Source organism: Lissotriton helveticus, chromosome 4_1, assembly GCF_964261635.1.
Source record: "Lissotriton helveticus chromosome 4_1, aLisHel1.1, whole genome shotgun sequence".
NCBI lineage: Eukaryota > Metazoa > Chordata > Amphibia > Caudata > Salamandridae > Lissotriton > Lissotriton helveticus.
Window position 1 is genome coordinate 163,100,481 of NC_136063.1, and position 17,584 is coordinate 163,118,064.

General features: G+C 45.6%; 1 protein-coding gene across 1 annotated transcript in view; it reads right to left on the bottom strand.

Annotated features, from left to right (window-relative positions):
- Positions 1-17,584, bottom strand: part of ZC3H3 (zinc finger CCCH-type containing 3) — a 1,704,695-nt gene that overhangs the window by 105,183 nt on the left and 1,581,928 nt on the right. The gene's annotated exons all lie outside the window — the stretch shown is intronic.

The window sequence follows — 17,584 nt, forward strand, 5'->3', positions numbered from 1 at the left end:
CCGGATTTTAAGCATTCCATGCAAACATTTTGTCGTTGGTGACTTATAGGATCAGTTAGTGGGGCTCTCAGCCTCACCTTGTGCTACTTAGACCTGAACGATGGTACTTGCATGAACCTTTAAGTCTGACTCTACTGTCCTGAATTAATACCAACTTGTGTTGTGTGTCTTAATCAAAAAGCTAGGGACCATTTAACTTTCAAATGTTTTACAAGACCGCCATACGCCAGCAACAGGACTACAAATACTGTTGTAGTTAATCATAAAGCCTCTTAAGTTTTCGCCTAGAGCCCGCCCAGTACTTACCATCCTCGTCACTAAATTCCTTGGTTCCTATAGGGTCCCTAATCCCGCTGTCTGGTATTTTCCCACCCTCAAGCCTCGCGGGAGGCCCCTCCCCCACTGCCCCCGCCAGCACCCCTTAAGTTTTTTACATGTTACACAGCAGCACGGCCTGCTGTGCAACATGGCTTAAAGGGGGAAAAAGTGCTATGACGCGAGTCAAGGTGTCCGCACCATAATGCTTTTTAGGTCTCGCCTAGCGTTGCAGTGCGCATACGCTGATCGCTCTGCGAGGCATCTTGTAGTAGGGTATGTGTTAGAAGTGTGGTGGAAGCTCCGCCCATCTTTTTCATTGGCTGGCGTCATCGTCCATGGTAAATGCTAGCTTCCAATTGATAAGGAGGCTTCTTAGTCCCTCCTTGTTACCGCCCTGTCTCCTTTTGTGACAGCCCATCCAGACTGGATCTTTTACTTGCGGTGTTAAATGGTCTCCTCCTTAAGCTGGTTAGCACTATGTTTTTACAGTCAGTCGGCCTTCGTTGCCATCCACTCTCCTTGCCTCGTTTTCTCTCTGCTGTTCTATTTCTGCGCACCTGCCTTCTTCTCCCCAAGTGCCTACTTTTCATGGACTGTCTCTCACTTCTCTTCCCTGTCTCACTGATGGCCGGGCTGACATCTCACTTCAGGGGGAGAACTGCGCGCCGCCCTGTGAGAGCTCTTTTATGCTTGTTTTAGTGTGTCATGGGGAAGTCAACACTGGCAAAACATATTTGTTTAAAATGCTTCGACAGATCAGTGGGATTTTCTGCTTTGCGAACTGCGCCGGCATTTAGGGGCTTGTAAAATAACCCAATCACGTCATGTTTGGTACATTTCAGCGTTATTGGACGATCGAATACCCAACGAATCAAACTTTTAAATTAGTTACGAGACCCATCGAAGGCATCAGCGATGAAAATAAAGCACCCGAGCAGCAAAATGTAGTGAAGTGTTTAAAGAGCATTTTGTGAAGTACACGTGTCAAGCAAATAGAAGAAACGAACAACATCCATATAAAAGAACCGGAGTGTACTCCCACCTCCACGGTGGTGGCAATAAACAGAAGTACTGCGGATTTGTTGGAAATAAAAGCAGTTTTCTAAGACCAGTGGAAAGGCACTGTGCATGCGTGCGACCATGGATACTTTGAAAAAATACATGTTTATGTGTATGAGAATCAGAATACCCCTATCTAATGTGCAGAACAATGGCGTTTTTACCCAAAATTATCGTAAGACGTCCATACAGATTTTCGGGAGGAGACGGCTCCGAACTGAAATGACGATGCGTTTCCAACATGTGAGAAAGTGTACTGCGTTTGCTAAATGATGCTACACAGTGGCTGCGGCATTCTAATCCTCACAGAAAGAGCGTTGGGTATTGTATGCAATGCTCGTGAACCCGCACATCAACGTGGCTCAAAGTGCACGTGGAATTCAAATGGTTAAATATGACTTTATGGGGTATCACATTTTTCACAGCATCAGCTGAAGCTCATGGCTGCATACATCCTCTAGAGACCACCAGTGAAAAACGCCCCTTAGAAAGCATAATATGTTAACCGCCATTGTGTGATAGTCCGTAATGTGATGCAGCATGCTAAAGCAATTATCCGGGTTTAAACTGGGACACACCAAACCTCTTGGCTGCTGTGAGCAGTAACGCACAAGTTACTTACCTTCGGTAACAATATATCGGTAAGAAACAGTAGTTAGTGTTAGATTCCTTACCTTAGAATATCCCCAGGCAACAGACTGGATCCGGAAAGTTTTCGTCAGCAGTACCCTTGTGCATCGGTAGGCGTTGTCTGCGGCTCCGCATCCGTCGTCTTGATTGCCGGGATGACGTTGTCGGAGTGCTTAGACCCCGCCCTTGCACGCTGACGTCAGTTCTGTACATAGCTTTCCGCACCAGGAACGCAGAGCCATGATAGAAACTCGCACTGGTGCCATAAAACTAGGGCCCTGAAAGGGATGTCCTTAACCCTAAATATCGGTTCGCAGAACGGGGAGGATGGGTGGGGCGGTAAGTAATCTAACACTAACTACTGTTTCTTACAGATATATCGTTACCGAAGGTAAGTAACTTGTGCATCTGACAGAAACAGGTTAGTGTTAGATTCCTTACATTAGAATAGATACCCCAGCAATACCAACCCCGGTGGTGGGTCTGTGAACCAAGATCACACCAGAAAGTCCTGGAGAACAGAACGTCCCGAAAAAGCCATCTCTCCGGACTTGGCTGTCCAAGCAGTAGTGTCTAGCAAACGTGTGCAGCGAGGTCCACGTATCTGCCTGACAGATGTCCTGCAAGGGGACTCCCCGACCCAGGGCAGTAGTAGCCGCAGTGGCCCGAGTGGAAGGGGCGCGCAGCCCCACAGGAAGGCTCCTTTTTCACCAAGGAATAACAGACTTTGATGCACAAAACGACCCACAGAGAGATGGTCCGCTTGTGCACCGCCCGTCCCTTCTTAGCGCCCACGTAACCAACAAAGAGCTGGTCGTCCACCCGGAACTGGCGTGTACGGTCTAGATAAAAGGAGAGCACGCGTTTTGGGTCCAGACGGTGGAGCCTCTCTTCCTCTTTTGAAGGGTTGCGGAGACGGAAAGAAGGTGGGCAAGGTGATGGACTGCCTGATATGAAAGGCTGTAACCACCTTGGGCAGGAAAGAAGGACGAGCCCTCAGAACAACTTTGTCCGGATGGACTGAGAGGAAAGGAGGCTTAGAAGACAGAGCCTGGAGCTCACTCACTCTCCTGGCAGAGGTGATGGCAACCAGGAATGCAGTTTTAAGAGTCAGTAGACAAAGAGGACAGTTATGAAGTGGCTCAAAGGGAGCGCACATCAGATAAGTCAGTACAAGGTTCAAGTCCCACTGAGGCATCACGAAGGGAACCGGAAGAAACATGTGTGTGATGCCCTTCAAGAATCTAGTTACAACCGGGGACTTGAAAAGAGAAGGCTGATCAGGAAGCCTTAAGAAGGCTGAAATGGCAGAGAGACAGCCTTTGATAGTGCCCAGAGCAGAGCCATGCTGGGCAAGTGAAAGAAGGAAGAGGAGAACCTCCGAAAGGGGGGCAGAAAGTGGATCCACAGCCTTTGCTGTGCACCATGCCACAAATTTGTTCCACCTGCAGGCGTATACCGTTTTTGTGGAGGGAAGCCTGGCTGCCAGAATCACATCACAGACTTCAGGAGGCAAGTCAAATGGCCTCAACTGTCTGTCATCGCTCAATCTCCACGCATGTAGGTGGAGACTGGACAGGTTCGGGTGGAGGACCGTCCCCTGCTGCTGTGACAGAAGGTCCTCCTGAAGAGGCAGACGAAGCGGGGGATCGACTGACATGCCGAGTAGCTCGGGATACCAGTACCTTCGTGCTCAGTCCAGAGCCACAAGGATGACTTGGGCCCGGTCGTGCCTGATCTTCTTCAGCACTCTGGGCAGAAGTGGTATAGGCGGAAAGGCGTATAACAGACCGCAGCTCCACTCGTGACGAAAGCGTCGCAGAGCGAGTGCCGTCTTGGAAATTCCAACGCGCAGAACTGATGACATTGCATGTTCTCTTCGGTGGCGAATAGATCTAACCAAGGCTCTCCCCACTGCTGAAAGAGACCTTGCGCCACCTCCGAGTTCAATGCCATTCAGGATCCATCATGCACCGGCGGCTGAGTTCGTCCGTCCTGGCGTTCAGGGAACCTGCCAGGGTGATGCCCTGGTGTTCCAGCCATGTCCAGAGGCACAGAGCCTCCTGACAAAGGGTTCACAACCCCACCCCGCCTAGTTTGTTGCAGTACCACATGGCGGTGGTGTTGTCCGTAAACACCTGCACTACATTTCCGCAGACAGAGGGAAGGAATGCCTTCAGTGCAAGCCGGATCGCCTGCAGCTCCAGAAGGTTGATATGGAGCCATGACTCTGCCGGAGACCAGAGGCCTCTGATCTCCGCCTCTCCCATGTGGCCCCCCATCCCAGGAGGGACGCATCCGTCACCACTGTGTGCTCCGGTTGGGGAAGGGAGAGGGATCTGCCGCTGACCCAATCGCGGTCCGTGAGCCACCACTGAAACTGTCTTGCAGTGCCCTCCGAGATCAGGACGTGGTCGGACAGGTTGCCCTGATGCTGTGCCCACTGAAACTTCAGGTCCCACTGCAGAGCCCGCATCCGCCACCTGGTGTGATGCACAAGTAGGATGCAGGAGGCCATCAGCCCCAGGAGCCGCAGCGTCAATCTGACCGAAACTCGGGATAAAGGCTGAAAGATCGGAATCAGAGCCTGAATTTCCCAAACCCGCTGCTTGGGAGGATAAACCCGAAACTGCGCTGAGTCCAGAACTGCTCCGATGAAAAGGAGCTTCTGAGAGGGGCACAGGTGTGACTTCGGCACGTTGATGGAGAACCCCAGCGAGTGCAGGAGATCGGCCATAGTCTGGAGGTGGGAGATGACTGTCTGGGGCGAGCCTGCCTTCAACAACCAGCTGTCGAGATAGGGGAAGACTGGAACCCCTGATCTGCGCACATGAGCTGCGACCACTGCCATCACTTTCGTGAACACCCGAGGGGCACTGGTGAGGCCGAAGGGGAGCACGGTAAACTGAAAGTGCTCGTGGCCTACGGTGAACCGCAGGTAACGCCGGTGGGCCGGCAGGACGGGGATGTAGAAATATGCGTCCTGAAAGTCCAACGCTACCATCCAGTATCCAGGGTCTAGGGCAGCCAGGACCTGAGCTAAAGTCAGCATCCGGAGGAAGCCGTTGACGCTCCGGAGGTCCAAGATAGGGCGTAGGCCTCATTTGCCCTTCTTGGGTAGCAGAAAGTAGTGGGAGTAGCAACCACGTCCTACTTCTGGCCCAGGAACCCGCTCGATGACCCCCTTGGCCAAGAGGGCCGTAACTTCCTCCTGCAGAAGTTGCAAGTGATCCCCCGAGACCCGGTGATACTGCGATGGCATGGCTGGAGGGGTCGCCTCGAAGGGGAGGGACGATTTGCAGCACCCATCTGTCCGAAGTGATGGTACGCCAGTGGAGAAGGTAATGGCGGATCCTGCCCCCCCACTGGCGTCGAATGGGCCTGAAAGCTCGTACTAGGAAGGCTTTGAGGCAGATGCTGCGGGAGTGGAGGTGGACTGACCTGGCCTTTGTACCCCTGCACCGCCACGGCAGTTCCCACTTCCGCGACCGCGTTGAGGTTGGTTCTGCAGCCTGTGGCTGGACGAACGTGTGGGGGCGCCTCTTCCTTGACCACAAAAGGGGCAAAAAGCAGAAGGCTGCTGGCTGGCCCGACAAGCCCAAGGACTTGGCTATAGCCCTGGAGTCCTTGAAACGCTCAAGCGCACTGTCTGCTTTGTCGCCAAAAAGGCGACGGCCATCAAAGGGCATGTCCATGAGCGTGGACTGGACATCCCCCGAAAAATTGGCGGACCTCAGCCAGGCGTGCTCCTCCAGATCGGGAATCCAAAAGGTTTGACCAGTTTGGGAGGAAACTGTTCTCCTGACTTAGTCTGGGGTTGCGGTCTATCAACACTGCTTGCCTTTTGGGCCGTTTCACCCACTTCTTGTGGGACACGGTTGTACTAGAGTACATTTTAATAAAAGAAATTACACAAAAACAGTAAAACTTGACTTGAACAACAAGCATTTGCAATGCAAAAGGTCTCGCATTTACGCGAGTTTGAGCTATTGACATTGTAAATGACAATGCCTTTTATTTATGTTTTGTTTTTTAAAACATAAATCCATGAATTACTTTATTCGATATTTGCATATCATAAAAGTACATAACATATCATTTGTAGAAACACACATACATTTAAAAAAAATTGTCCATTACACAAGTATAAAAACCATAAAAACGTTAAAAATAATCTATATACACAGTATTTACTATATGAAAAAACCCTGATAACGGTAGGTAAAGTGCAAGAATACAAATGGGGTTTCTAAACAGGCAAATTTACAGCTTTGTTTGAATCTATCTGCCTACTACGAATCAACCAAGCACTTGATAAATATTTTGCAACCCCACAAACAATGAACAGAGATGTTGTGTCTGAGGAGAGGATACGTAGGGCGATCCTAAAGTCTCTGACTCCCAATACCTTGCATACTGGTTTTAGCCATCTTGATCTTGGACTTTGGTATGCTTTGCAGGCAAACAGGAAGTAGGGTAAGGATTCTGGCACGCGTGGACAGTTTGGGCAAGTAGGGAGAAAAACTTGTGATCCTTTCCAGCCCTCCATAAATGTGTTAAGAGGAAGAGTCCCGTACCTCAGTTTCAAAAAGAGAGATCTATTTTTTGGAACTTGAATAAAGTCCAAAAATGGTTCCAACTTCCTCGTGGACTTATGTTCCAAAAAATTGGTAGTTAGGGCTCCCCACCTTGTACTTTTGAGGAAACTGTTCTCCTGACTTAGTCTGGGGTTGCGGTCTATCAACACCGCTTGCCTTTTGGGCCGTTTCACCCACTTCTTGTGGGATACGGTTGTACTAGAGTACATTTAAATAAAAGAAATTACACAAAAACAGTAAAACTTGACTTGAACAACAAGCATTTGCAATGCAAAAGGTCTCACATTTACGCGAGTTTGAGCTATTGGCATTGTAAATTACAATGCCTTTTATTTATGTTTTGTTTTTTAAAACATAAATAAAAGGCATTGTCAATTACAATGCCAGTAGCCTAAACTCACGTAAATGCGAGACCTATTGCTTGTTCTTTTTTACTTAACAGACCTCTACTGAGCCAGCTTTTCATGCTTTCATCAGCTAGTGATGTCAAACGCACAAGGGAGTGCCTAACTCCCTGAGATGTCTTGCAACTTTTTCTTAAAATAGGAGTTCCAGAAGAGACTTCCTTTGCCATCGTTCACAGGCTTTATTTTATTATTTCACTAAACAATCATTAGAATGACTCTCCAGCGCCCTTTTAGCAGGCAACAAGGTTACAGGCACGTGAAATGGCAAAGGCTATTTTTTCATTTGTTCATGATGAGTTCATTTTAGTATACTAAGTATGACTGTTTACATTTTGAGAATGCAGACACCGAATAACTTAATTTTATATATGTATTTTAGGTGTTTGATACTTGTTGTTTCTGCCTCAAGTCACCTCGGAGTTCCATAAATTAATAAATCAGCTCCATCTTCGGCCACACTCTCTATATGGTCAAGGAACTTCTTGGTGAATTGCAATATCCTTATGATGTACAGCAGGGGGCACTTTATTCCATATATAACAGAGGTGAACCTGCTATCCCGAAATAAAAGTCTGTCTCTAATGTCCTTATTACAGGCCACTTGTGAGACAACTAGTAGCAAGTAATAAAGAAATGACGTAGCTGCTTGACGTAGCTGCTCAACTGTAATACGTTATTACAGTTGAGTTCTGAAGTCAGAATACCTGCTGCCAGAGACAGCAGCCAGGGTCACAGAAAATCATTACAGCTGCAGTTTAAACAAGGAAAACAGGTACTGGCTCTTCACTGTGATATGTTTTATACAATGGAAAAAGTGATCAACAGAAAGGAGATGGTTTGGTAGCATGTTTATTTTTTTCCACACCATAGATCATACAGGAAAGATAGACTCTTTGTATGTGTCTACACAATGTGGGGCATAGCATTTTATAAGCTGATGTACAATAAACAAATTCTAATATATTTTTGCAAAAATGACTAACTGCTTTTAAGTGTGTTCAATTTCGCAGTACAGATTCTGCTTTTATTATTCTTGTATGCTATGAATATAAAATAGCAAGACACTTGGGATTTAATAGGTTTTCGGGAAGGGTGATGGTGTGATCCTTCTATTACAAGGAAAACAATACACTATGCCGTACAATAAAAGGAAATTGCAAGTCATCTTAGAGCTGCCTGATGTAATGAAAGAACTCAGCCTTCGGCCTTGTTCCTATATATGGTCATGGAACTCCTCAGTGACTCACCATACCCTTGTAATGTATCCAGGGGTACGATATTTCAAACATACCACATGTTTGCCTGTGTTACTATTGCCCAGTATAACGATCCTCACTCTCCCCACCTTGTTAGGATGGAAGACTTGAGTCGGAGTCAGCCTGGCCGTGATACCAACTCATGCGGATCACTGTATGTCCAGAAGTCAGCTTTACCTCACTGACCTATCCTGTTGGCTATCACAAAGGTTTTAGGGTAAAAGACTTTGGATGCAAGTATGATGCAGTAATCGATTCAGACATAAAGCTCTGTATAGACACTGCCTGGGGGCGCACCTGCATGTGAATCGGGATTAGCTGAGCCTCTATAAATAATTTCCTTGGATTGCCACATCCTCTCCCATGTTGGAGCACAGCACAACGGAGCTTTGATGTTAAGGGATACTCACAATTTCGTATCAGACTTTTCATCTCAAAACGTCAGTCTCTTTCAAAACCACAAATATCACTCCTGTGGGGTCTTGAGATGTATTATATCATCTGTTGATCTATTTTTAGGTGGTCAGATGATAGGGCAGTGGTCAGGTATGTGATCAAGGAAGACACATGTTCAATTGATTTTAGTAACCGAATGTTGATCATGCTATAAAAAGCACTCATTGTCAGAGCAGGAGTGGAAGGAGGTTTGCCAACTGGGGAAAAAGCCATCAGAACCAGGGATTAATGAAAGCAGACCAGAGCCAGTGGTCGCAGTGGGCGGGATCGGAAGGGCACAGCGTGCCCCTACTTCTTTTATTAAAACGATTCCGTTCCCTTACTTTTTATTTTTAAAACTGTGTACGAGGATGGCAGAAATAGCAAAGGCATTCAGATAAGGCTCGCTTGCTTTCGTGGACGTTCGGGGACGGGCAGAGAAGAAAAATGACTGTTTCTTCCTTACTGCCCAGTGAAGACACAGACAATGTCCTCTTCTTTTCTGTGCTGGCAGCTGCCCTCCCCCTCTTCCTATTATTTCATCTCTTTCTGTCTTGCTCCTCACTTACTGAAACGTGACTTGAAGAAACGGTTCACAACCTCTCTTTCCTTCTTTCATTTAGTTGCTTCCCTGTGAAATGGATCCAAAAAAGAAAAAAAACTCTTGCGGGAAATGTCCTTTTCCTGACATTTTTCTATTTAAAAGTGCAGCCTCGGGATGGAGAGAAATAAAAGGTTTTAAATATGAAAAATAAATACATAACTAAATAAAGCAAGACAGAGTGGTTGCAAAGTGGCCAGATTGCTTTTATTCATATCCAAATGCACCAGTCTCACTTTACAGACTTTGCAGTGAAGGCTACTTTTGTTTTCTCGCCTTTCTTTGAACAGCATTGTTGTGCCCAGGTGGGAAAGTGCACCATTCCTAGATGTATTGCAATACATGGTTGATGGGTGGATTGGAAAACAAAATCTGTACCATGGCTCTGTGTTGACGGATATGGTCTTTTTAAACCATCCTGCTTACGTTTTGTAAGGATATAAGCAATGGACATTGAAACGGTTTCCTTCAGAGCCCTGTAGTTGTGTCTTTAACCTTTTAGGTAAAACCACTCGCTGATTTCTGAATAGTAAGTGAGAGATCGTTAAGGTAACCATGTTGTTTCTGCTTATATTTCACATGCTTAACTTACTCTTGCATTCCCTATGAAAGTTTGCTTTCACTTTTTTTTTTTAGGCAGCATAATACTCTTATCAAGTGCATAATTTTAATTGAGCCACATTCAAGTGTTTATAGCGGGCACAATTAAGTTGTAGCTGAAGGCAATGCAAGGTTCTATCAGTGGGGCTGTATGGTGTTCAGTGGGGGAGAGGATGTGGCACTATGGCCAGAGCTGTCGAATTTGGAACTGGGGAACCGTGTTCAGCCTTCATGATCAGTCCACCAGACCACTCTCCTGAGGGAGCCTATTCCCATGCTAGACCTTAGAAGGCCCTACTAGACCTTAGAAGGACTGATGTCTTAGCACAAGCAGGTGTACCCTAGTGGTGTCAATTGTGGGTTAAACTTGAAGGCCTGTCCACCACAATCCATACTGAAGTTCATCTCCAGTCTTGCGGGCAGGCCTACGAAGCAGCACACCCTAGAGCAACAGTGATCCAGTCACTGTGACTCTGTCACTGAGGTCACATGAACCTTGAGCAGGCTAGGGCGGTGCGAACGGTGTGACCGCACTGGGTACCTCTTTTGAGTGGGTGCGTAGTGTTTGCAAGTATATTATGGTTTAAAAAAAAACATGCAGCCTCCTTCCTGGCCAGCATCAATTTTCAGCAACAATAAAAATGTCATGATAACTTCAGTGATTAATGTTCTTCCTAGAGAGAGATCGGAGTTTTGTCTAGTGGAAGGGTTGACTCCTGGAAAGGTAGCACAGCGGGTTAATGTGCCTGCTGCAAAGAACATGTACCATGCAGATCACAAAGAGCACATAATGTTAACTAGGTTAGTAGGTTACTGCTTTTGTTAGAGAGATCCTTTTGTTACTTGCAGTTTATATGTTAAAACCCTAACATAGAACAGTGAGCTATTAACTATACTGCCTGCTAGTATGGTTGTCATGTGGTTTCTAAACCTTGTAGTCCTTTGTCTTATGTAACATTTCCTATACAGTGATTTACACATGTATAAATGATTGTCTCTGTGTAGTGTGTGTGATGTAAAGTGCTCTGACACTGTACACTGGTATGAGTGGCGCTGTAAATCAAATAAATTAAATGCATCTGAGAAAGAGTGTGGTTATGGAGACTTGAGGGGGACTGTTAAAGGGTGGTAGTGAGGGAGTCTGTTGCATAGGTGATTATTGGGGGCACCAGCAAACATTGTTGCACAGGGCGCCACCAGCGCTACAAAACGGGGTGGTGATGGACGGAGCATCTGAACCAATCAAACACTCACACCCAGTCAACAGATCTGGGTTTAATCCATCACCGTTCTTTAGCCAACTCTGCCACCCCCTTTTGTACCAGCGCTAAAGCCGGCACTGCCATCGAGGCCAGTCCACCTCATCCATTGGTATCTCCATTGACCTTGTTTCAGCAGTAGTAGCTGCAACTCACCAAGGATCGGCAATGCAGGATTTGCACGCATACCAAACGAAGTTTGCAAACTTCACAGTCTCCTTGCTTCATGCACAAGCACTTTTAGCATGTACTACCTGCTCTGGAGCCACTGGAATTATGCAGCAATAGGGGACAAATGCAAAAGGAGGCTGCAGTGTTGACTAAATTATGTAACAATAAAAGGCTGCTGCGTAATGCAATATATTTTCTTATACTTTATTATTTAGACATTTTAACACATGTTAAGTCTCTGCAAAGATTCTGCCTCATTAGTATCAGTATAACATGCAAATGCAGCAGTGAGAAAGGTGATCAGTCAACCTTTGCAAAGGGCCTTCCACTTTGCAGCAACTCAAGTCACGTTTTTTAGTAACTTTTTATCCGTTTGAGCTACAAAAATGATTAGTTAAAACTGTAAGAGGGAGGCTAGAGTATGTTTTAAAAAAATGTATTTTAGAAGCAAAGGCAGAATGGTAAATTAACCAACGGCAGGCGATGCAGAAAGCCCTAGAATATAAGGACACTAGAGGATTTTGGAACTTGGTAAAAAAATGGAACGACCGATGGCAGGAATGCCATCGAACCAAACCTCGGGGAGGAGGTTTGGCGTTCTCATTTTGAGCCGCTGTATTCCAAGCCTCGAGTGGAAGCTATTCTGACGGGCCTGCAGAATATTTATCTTAGTTTTGTACCGCATGTCGATATACCCCTTTGTTCACTGGCTGAGGTTACAGTGGCCCTGTTGAAAGTCCTCCCAAATAAGGCACCCGGGTTGGATAGGATCCCTGGAGACCTGCTTAAATCTGAAACGATGGTATGGGGTCTGTATCTGCAGTGCCTATTTAATGCAAAACTACGCGGCCTGACGAACCCCGCAATCGTGGGCAGGTGCAGAGATTATTCCTATCCATAAAAAAGGCTCTCCGTTAGACCCGGCAAATTATAGGCCAATCAGCCTCAACGACCTAACCCAAAAAATCTTTGCTCGGGTCCTCTTGGGAAGGCTGCAGGACTGGATGGATGACCATAGTATACTTACTACTTTGCAAGCGGGTTTTAGGTCTAAAACCTCCACTATAGACCAGTTGTTTAGACAACAATCAATCTACTGGAAAACAATACTGCTGGAGGGAGGTTCTCTCTATCTAAAGTTTGTGGACCTTAAGTCCGCTTTCGATATTGTAGATAGAGACCAACTGTGGGACCTTCTGCTCGAAATGGGGGCCCCAGTCTACCTCTGTCAACAGCTCAAACGCTTACATGAAGGGTCATTCGCTAAAGTAAGATTTGGGAAAAGCGGGGAACTCTCTGCGTCATTCCCGGTAGAGAAGGGAGTGAGACATGGTTGTGTGCTTGCACCAACCTTGTTCTCCCTCTTCCTAAATGGGCTTATTAATGACCTTTTAGCTGTCAAAGATATAGACTCGCCAAGACTTGCTAACCGTAGAATCTCAGCATTAATGTTCGTGGATGACACGCTGCTTCTGTTCAAAACACCTATGGGGATGCAGCGTGTCTTAGATGAATTTAGTGCGTTTTGCAAAAAAAGGAATTTGGAGGTCAATATTTCGAAAACAAAGTATATGGTCTTTCATGCAGATTCCGATAAACTAACCTCACCCCAAAATGGATTTAAGATCCCTTGAAAGGGTACCTGTCTTCGATTATTTGGGTCTCACTCTGAACGAGAGAATGGAATGGGGTCCACAGATTTCCAAGGCGAACCTAACATTAACCCACGCCAGTGGGGGAATTTTGAAAGTGTATAGCAGTTGTGTGGCTAAAGTCATTGGCCCACCGGCTGAAATTTATAAGGTTCAGATAAGGGCTGCCTCCTTATATGGCGCAGAACTTTGGGGGCATTGCCCAACCAATAGTCTGCCAGTCACTGAAAATCGCTTTCTAAGGAATTCACTGGGTTTACCCCAGAGTACCCCGTTAATCCTGCTGAGGATGGACCTGGGAATTCGCCGATCGCTGACCCGATTGCCTCCCATCCACTACTCTATTGGCGGCGGTTATAGAGTACGCCGGAGTTGGTGGACTATAGAGAAGAACTGAAGTCGGTCATGTCAACCTTGGGGGCGGGTAAGATCCCTTGGCTGTCATTCATCAGGGAAACTGCCTGTAAAATAGGGAAAAGTAACCTGTGGTTTGCCCCAGAGGAGACTTGTACTGTAACCCCTAAAAAATTACTGACCTCTGCCTTGATGGAATTCAGATTGACAACAAACTTGCAAGCAACAGAGTCATTAAGCTTAACCTCTAGATTTCTGGATGTTAAATCACACTATACTCTGGAGCCATCTTTAGATATGATACAACCCCTTGTAGCTAAGAAACTGTTTGTCCAATTCAGGCACGGGACGCTCCCCTTTATGCATTTACTAATAAGTGGGTGGGAGCTGATAAACGTCTATGTCCCGGGTGCAGCGAGAAAGAAGAGACGGAGATCCATGTGATCTTTTTTTGTCCAGCATATCATTTGTCTAGATCAAAATGGATTCTCCAACTCTGCAGGAACAAGAAACTAAAGAGAGGTCTAGAGATTACTAAAGTTTGACATGTATCCGGTTGTTGTTGTTGCCATAGCAACATTTTTATTTGCTATGTGGTGCAAGCGCAGAAGTCTAGTGAGAAGCTTGGACTAGGAACTAGTGTGTGTCGCCCTCCTAATGGTGAATTTCCCGACCTTAAGCAGTATTAATTGTTGTCATTTTTTATCTTTCATACTAGCTTATTTATTTAAAAAAAAAAAAATAATAATTTAAATTTGTACTGCTTTTTATGATGGTAGTATTGTATTCTGATTTTAAATATTGGTATCTACTTATTCATCCCCAAATGTCACCAACGTTCAAACTGAGGTGTGGGAGATCATCTCTTTTCTTATATTGAATGGCCTCTTTTGCCAAGGGTTTAAATGTGTAAAAAGCACCTATTGAAATCGATCACACCATGTAAAAAGCTACTTAATGCTTTTTTGTAAAACTATGTGATTTTTTATTGTGCTTTCATGGCAGTATGCCGAAATAAAGTTTTATGACTGACTAAAACTGTAAGATTCTGCAGTGGATGACGTATTTTGTGGCATTTATGACAGAGCCATAATTATATAGAAAACATTTGCAAACTAGGAAATGTTGCCATTCATGTTTGAACTACTCTTGTGGAAGAAGAGAGAAGTGCTAATGAGAGAAACTGCATGGCTTGGAGACAAATGGCTTGTGATTCCACTTTTAAGCTTATTTGGGACATTGTGGGATTGGAAATATATCCCACTTTGTGAATGTATTTAAATACCAATAACTCCTATTAAACCTTAAATAATCAAGTAAATCCATTGGTTGAATTAAATAACACAATAAGCTGTAACTGGTCGGTGAATTGCCAAAAAAATACAAAAAATTGGAATGTTTGGCACATTCTGGCCACACCTCTGACTCCACCCACTGATCGAATCCTTGGGTTAGCTCCGCCCTCGTAGTCTCCGCCCACAGTTCCCTAACTTTTTTCCCCACACTTCGACCACTGACTACAGCAAGCCTACGCAGATTGGGGTTGAGGGGAAGGGGAGGTCTGGCATGAGGCCCTAATCTACCTACTACATCTTTTAAATATTGTACACAGCTAGAGAGCTGCCACCAAGATATTATTCAGACTTTGTGCCACAGGATAGCGTAGTCCCCCACCCCACCCTGAGCAACCCAAGGATGATAGAAAAATAGTTAATGTGTCACTACTGCTGTCAGTTTTTATGAGCCCCAATAATCTTATTCACGAGCTTTATACAATTTTGATCGCTTTAACAAGCCTGGAGTTTGACGACGTGGGACGCCTCCTGAATACCATTAATCACAAGCATAAAATGGAGGCGTTGAGGTAATTCCACAGCTGTGTCAGATACTCCTGTGACTTCCTTTTGGTCCCTTGTTCTTCAGTTGTGGACCCATATTTATACATTTGCCCCTAGGTTCTGCATTTTGTTCTGGAATGAAAATAGTTCCCCACTCCTGTTACAACATGCAAACAGCGCCAACAACTCTTCTGAGAAGCAGTGATGAACGGGCGCCACCTTCCCTGCTGTCCTCGCGAGAGCACATCACTGCTCCTTGCAACTGTTGTGATGGGAGCCCTCTGGCTCACTGCTACTGGTGTCATCTGGGCCTGCCAACCCCTGGCTTCATGTTTAGAGAGGTTGACAAAAGGGTTGTTTGAGATGGCTTCCAGGCTGATAGCCCAGGTCACGGAGGGTCTTGAATCAGGGCCATGGACTAGACACAAATATGGGCAAGAGGTCTGCCTACCTGGCCCCCGTACCGTCTATCACATTGATTCCGTGTTTTTGGAAAACATGTTAATCAGCAAATATCAGTGTTTTAGTAACAAATGGTCATCTCCTCCTCTCAATCTGGATTCAGGGCTGGCCACAGCACAGTCTACTCTGCTCAGAGTGACTGAACAGTTCAGGCTCCAACTAGATAGGGGTGGCACCACAGCTCTAATTCTTTTAGATCTCAGTGCAGCGGTAGACACTGACTGGAGGACATGGGTAGTCAAGATCTGAACCAGACTTGGGTAAGTGTATTTTTACATGACCGCTCTTTTCAGGTCACTACCAGAACCTACATTTCCAACTCCTACACTTTATCGTCAGGTGTACCTCGGGACTCGGCTCTCAGCCCGACCCAATTTAACAATCATGTGCGACATCTGGCTAATACAGAGAAAAACTGGGCTCAGTTTATTTTCCTACGTAGATGACACTCAGATTAGGATGTATGATGTTACAACGCATGCTTTTACCACGCATGCTGTTACAACGCAAGTATTACAACGCAAACCTTTACAACGTATAGCGCTTTGGGGTACTGGATAGTGAATAGTTTAATTTACTATTCCAACTCCAGTCCCCGTGGACACTAGGGAAGGTGTTGGATAGTAAATTAAATCTATTCCCTATCCTAGAGCGCCCCCCAGCGCAATGCGTTGTAAGGGTTTGCGTTGTAAAAGTTGCGATGTAAAAGCACTGCGTGGTAAAAGCTGCGTTGTAAAGGATGTTTCCCCTCAGATTATTGTCTCCCTCTCTTCCAAAGAAGATTGCAGCTCCGATTCTCTTAATACCTCCCGAAAGTAGCTGCTTGGATGAATAACAACCCCCTAAAACTAAATGGAGATAAGTCTGAAATTCTGTTTGTGGGTAATAACCTTATCTCTGAGGTCTCCACTTCTGGCCCGAGACTCTTGCTACTGTCCCTGCCACTGTCTCAGTAGTTAAGAACTTAGGTTTCTGGCTGGATGACACACTCTCAATGAATCATCATGTCACCAAGGTAGCTTCCACCTACCTTGGCGTTTTAAGTTGGTTAAGAAAAATACTTTGACCTCTGCAGTTCTCTGCTCAAAAGATAACAAGCATTATTCATTGAGGCTGGACTATGGCAATATTCTTTATCTAGGCGCCTCTAAGGCTTAACTCAGGTGCTTTCAAGTAGTTCAGATTGCGATCTTCCTAAGCAATCCTCCACCTTGAATTTCATGACTTTTACTGGCTTCTGAAAAAGATGCGAGTCGCTTTCAAAGCTTTGTGCTGTATGCATACAGCGCTATCGAACGCACGTCCTCTGTATCTCAGACCACTGGTACCATCTTATCGCCCCAGCCGTTCCCTTCAATCTAGCTACAGCAATCTTTCCACAGTTCCCGGAGTTAGGAGAACCTGATGGGGTGGCCGCTCTTTTTCATATCTGGGACCCAAATGAAGTAATTATTTCCCCGCATCTATGAGATCCAGTAAGTTCTTCAATGTTTTTTTGGAAACTTTTGAAGACCTGGCTTTTCTAAATCTTTTGTCTTTTTTAAGTCTGGTGTCCTCCTGTTTTTGTGCCTAGCACTGGGAAACCCTGGTAGGGTAGTTATGCGCTTTACTAAACTATAATAGTAATAATAACCGGCGTTGGTAATCTGCTACGCATCACCGGATGAGCTTGTCCACCCTGGTGTTTAATGATGCCACTATGCGGCTCACAATAAGGGAGTTGACCTGATACTCCAGCCAACTTTAGAGGCGTAGAGGCACTTAGCACTCAACTCAGGATCCCACTTTGCCCTGCTTGTTGCAAAATCACATGGCAATGATTTGTCCTCAAGAACCTCCACCAGCCTTCTCTTGATGGATAGAAAAAGCATTCAACGTCAGCCGGATGACTAGAAGTTACAACAGATGTATGTATCAACAAAAGACCAGAGCCCTTTGATTTCC